Below are 5,413 nucleotides of genomic sequence, written 5' to 3' on the forward strand. Positions count from 1 at the left end.
TTTATATGTGTTTAATTATTGTTAAGAAAGTATGACTTATGCATGTCTAATACATGTGTTTTTTTATTTATGCATAATATTTTAAGCATTAATTATGACTAAATTCATAACATTTTTTAATGTGTTTTCATCAAAATTAGTTTATGGATATAAGTTGAAGCATAAACCTGTATTTTGATGATATAATATATATTTCATCATGAATATACATGCATTATCATGTATGCATGGGCATGCTCCATAATACAAATATGTTTTTGGTAAAAGATTTTGATTGACTGACTCATGCAATCACCAAAGTGATATACGTTATGTTGATTGAGGATTTTTTGGACCATGTTAAGATTCAATATTATGGTTGTGTGTGACTTTATGAAACAATCATTCTACTCAAAGATAGGTCATTGTATTCTAAATTCATACATGGTATAATATTTGATATGTAAACTAACCCATAAAGCATATTTATACTTAAAAGTATAATATTGAATTGCCTTTGTTTATATGATCTGTTAGTTTCACCAATTGAAGTCAATTCCTTGTGAATTGAGGAGACAAAACCACTATGAGTATTATTGTTTTCACCAAAGTGAAATGATAATGGCTCAATTATGTTTGTCTCAAAAAAGGTGAATAATAAAAGGTTTCATATTTACCTTTTTAATATAAATCTCGTATAGAACGATTAATCTCTCACTCATACGGAGAATAGAACAATCATTTTGAAGGCTGTCTATATGAAGTGAGAGCGCTTAAAAAGATGTCTATGAGAAGTAGGAGCAAAGGAATTTCTGAAATCCATTAGGGTAAAAATTATTAATTTTATACAAGATTTTATCTTAGGCCATATAAATTAAAAGTTTCATTATGGATCTTGGGATTGTGGATTTTATTGCGAGACCACTAAAGATCTTTTGTGATAATGAAGTAGACGTGTCCTTCTCAAATAATAACAAGAGCTCAACCTCGTGTCAACATATGAAGTTAAAGTATTTTGTTGTTAAAAAAAAGACTGAGAATCATCTGGTATGTATTGATACAATTAGTATGAAGGAAATTACTATGGATCCTCTTACTAAAGAGCTAGAACTATGATTGTATTCTCAACATATAAAGGGGATGTGTGTGAATACATTATGTGATCACATTTGTGAAAATGAATTGATTCTCTATAACTTTGTGCATTGTTGATTTTGTATAAATGTTATCTCATTTGGTTAGAGATAATAACAATATTAAAAAGACCAATAGAATGAGTTAGAGACCAACCTATTCATAAAGGTAATCTTAACATGTTAAAGCATTGAAAATGAATTGTATTGTAGTACATGAAAATATGACATTTCATAAAGAGATGATCATTTTCATGACTCATATGATTCATTCTTGTGATACAGGATAGCATGTGAACCCACATGATGAATTAGGTAAAGATAACGGTATAAACCTCTATTTAGTACCCTTTAGTGTCAATAGGTTAAGTGGGAGAATGTTTGACATTTGAATTTAGATCCAACATATAGTGTGACCCGATTTAACACTAATGAGGGGTTAATGGGTTGTTAGTGGGCAATTAGTAGGATTTAGTAAAGGTATGGATTACAAGAATATGAAGGAGTTCATATTCTGAAACCGCCCCCTTATCTTTCACTATAAATATGGGGCTTGGCTGAATGATGAGAGCAGTTGAAAGCCTATTGTTTGTGTTCTCATAATTCCTATTTGGGTTAAGGGTTTTGCTCACCATCGATTTGAAGGCCTGGGCTCATCGTGGGCGTCGATAGGCTGAGGAGAACGATGAGCACCCGCACGTCGCATCAACCATGGCATCTATCAGTATGCGTTGAATTAGCATTCTAGTTTTAATTTTGGAGCATATGCCAACAGTAGGTCTATCCAGATAGGGTCAGGTCAGGACTCAGGTTAGCTCTGTTGTACCCACTTATGCATTTTTTGTATATCGGGTCTTGTGTAGTTATTGAGGGCTGAAAATTAAAAGTAAGGTAGACCTTTTTTTTCCTTATAATAAATTAAATGATAGGCTGTATAACAAAAAAACCTTTTCTTGGAATCTATTTTTTTTTATAACCTGAAGAAACCACACCCTGCACGATGACCTAGTTGCGCTGGACATACATATGGTCGTTGTGCTGGCAGCGTAAAACTTTGAGTCTAGGATCCCTGACCCCGGTGCCTATGCTACGCATTGGCTTGCACTGAGGGATGACACCCATGAGAATCGAACCTTGACTGCCCGTCTAATAGCCAAGGCCCCACCCCACTACGACAACCCCCTTGGGCACCTATATTGCGCTTGATAGAGAAAATATAAGGCATTTTTGCACTAAAAATGATAGCCAAAAACTAGTTATTGTTACAAATGTTACTCATTCTAGGTGCACAAAATATCAGATTTCATATTAGTTCAGATTCCTGTGAGGTTTTGTTCCCTTATTTTTTTTCGAAGTGTGGCTGGACCAAGGGAAAAGTCTCCACTACCGACAGCACATTGGCAGATCTCCAGTTGCAAAATCCTTGAGGTCCTCTCTGCTCACCAGAAAGTATACCTAGCTTGGACTTGTCAGTAAGGAACACCCTTATATATATATATATATATGGTTTAAACCTGGTGATATCCAGTCAATTGGTGATGTTCACAAGTCGCCTCTACCATATGATATGAGGCCTTGTAGGGCTCTTGAATCTATTTTATGCATTTGTCGAACAATTGAAACTAGAGCTATGAATAAGTCCTAGTTCACATTTGAATTTTGATCACACATCCATTGTCGACCTTGCTGGAAGTAGACCCAGTCTGGGTCCAATCCTTAGTAGACATTGTGGTTCCTTCCTTTTTATATCTAATTTAGTGTGAAATTAAACATGGACAAAGCAATAAAAACATTATTGTGTAAGATTAGGCTATCAGGACGACGACCATAAGTATGACAGGCAAAGCTAGCTTGGCTAGGTCTCTGATCCTGAGGGTGGTTTCTACAGAATAAGCGGCTCCCCGGCCATGACCCGTAAATTGCCGATGATCTTTTCCCGCTCACTGCGAAGGGAAGGAAGTGACATTTGGCTAGTTCACATTGCAGGGCAACCCCATCAACCTCACAAATCCTAGGATCATGATTTTCTTGGCAAGGGAGAACCTTGAGATAAATTTAAGAAGTTGTTTTGTGTTTAAAATCCTTGATAAAATACTGGAAAATATAAAAATTTAACAATTTAAAAACATATAAAACATAAAATATAAAAGTACAAATCACATGATGTTAATATAACGATAATATTGTGTTATAATCATGTTATTGTTAGTAGTAGTTAACATCGTGAAACTATAGCGATTTTTATTGGGATTTTAACAGTTTAATATATCACAGTAAAATCATGATATTTAAAAAAAAAACTGCACATATTTGTGTTTGTGATTATCATAAAGCTCGTCATAACTTCCTAAGATATGGTTGACGTACAAAACTATTGCAGTTCGGACTTTGAACCTGATCCAGTTGGGTCCAGCTTTGTAGCCACATGCAGGTGCTATACATCGTCGAAGCAAAGAATTGAGGCATTAAATACCCAATGACTGTTCGTAAGAAGAACAATACCGGCGCTGAAATTTCCTGCATTAGTCATAAATATCGCCTATATTTTGAAAATAACGATGATTTTATCATAATATTTTCAAAATATTACTTTATATGAAAAATATCGCCTATTTTGGAAAAGCCACGTTTTAACACAATCTGAAAAAATAAAATCAGATTTTTTGGTCTTGAGAATGCCATCTTAGCTTTACAAGCAAAAAAACTTCGCTAAGAATAGCCAAATTCAAAGCTCGAGCTGGCTTGGAAGAACCCTCGAAATTCTCATGACAAATTGACTTGAAGAACCCAACTACGTTTCAAGCCTTGAGAACTCTTTTTTTTTTTTTTTGAGAAGAATGAAAAAAAAAATTATTATAAAACAAAAAGCGCAGACAAAGATAATTCGTCCAACAGATATAGATACAAATAGAATTTCAGGTGGTATAGTTACAAATGGAGAAGAATTTAGAGGAGCTTCATTGAAAGAAATGGACCCAGAAGAGGAGGAGCCCGATCCATTCATGGTCTTGGTTCGGCTATGCAGCATGAGCCAAGTGACACATCATTTTTTGTACCCTTGAAAAACCTGTAATTTCTCTCCTTTAAAGTCTACCACCAAAGCTGAGAACTCGTGTTTATGGGTGGGGAGATTCGGCAGAGCCCAGCCTGATAACATAATTGGCTCATTTATAAAAGAAAAATTTACAAAACCCCACTTAACTTTTGATACTGTTACAGATTAGGGGCGTCAACAGGTCAGGTTTGGTTCGGACGCAAGTGAAACTAGGCTTGGACCCAATTTTTTGATATGGTATTGGGTCTGGATTCAGGTCTACTATAAGAGAAACCATATCTGGACCCGATAAGAACATGAACCAGACTCGAACCATACCCAGTAAAATAATATTTGTTATCATTTTTACATTGAAAAATTATGGGTCTTAATCAAAACTTGGGTCGGGCCCGGGTCTAGTATAAAATTTCGCAAGCTATATCCGGATCTATCTATTAATCCAACCTTTAAGTTCAGACCCGGGTCTTAATCGGGTCTTCTTATTTATCATCATACCCGGACCCTATAGGGTTTGGTCCGGGTCAGGTCGGGATAAACCTGACCCGTTGACAGCCTTATTACACATACACGCCTATTGTTTGAGAATTTAAGAATACCCTCTAGTTAGTAAAATATTTCTCAAACACCCGCCTTTCTTGGTTGAGGTCTGATACCATCATCAAACCATGGTTAAATACTGAGAAATTACTTTAGTACTCTTCTACCTCTTTTAACATGTATCTTTTTTACAAGACCCCCTTAATCCACTTAAGAAGAGATTTTATCCGTCGGGGCCCTTCTGCCACCAGTCACCGGCCACCGGAGCACGGCCACAGCTGCTGCTGACGAGGCATCTCTCTCTCTCTCTCTCTCTGCAGGTTATATGTTCCCCCCCCCCCCCGAACAGGGCAGTTAGCTACATCTCATGTTCGGGGGTCCCAAAGAGCACCACGTATGTAAGCATGTGCGTCTCGTATCCCCATGTTTGTCAGCATTAATTAACATTGGAGTTTGATGCGATTGCAAAGACTTAAGTACCCTCTCCTCCATTGGTGCAAAAAAAATGACGATTCTTGAAAAGGAGTGGTTGTAAAGACTTAAGTGCCCCAAAGATGATTATTTAAGACACAGTCTCTGCACTGCAGGATTATCTGAGAAAGAAATCTCCTCTGGAGGAGGCCATGAACATCAACCCTCTCACACTCTCTCTCTCCCTTCTCTTTCTGCTTCTATGCACATCCAACAGAAGATCTTACATTGCTCCATC

This window comes from Nuphar pumila, chromosome 13 (assembly GCF_984573655.1).
Source record: "Nuphar pumila chromosome 13, dmNupPumi1.hap1.1, whole genome shotgun sequence".
Taxonomy (NCBI): domain Eukaryota; kingdom Viridiplantae; phylum Streptophyta; class Magnoliopsida; order Nymphaeales; family Nymphaeaceae; genus Nuphar; species Nuphar pumila.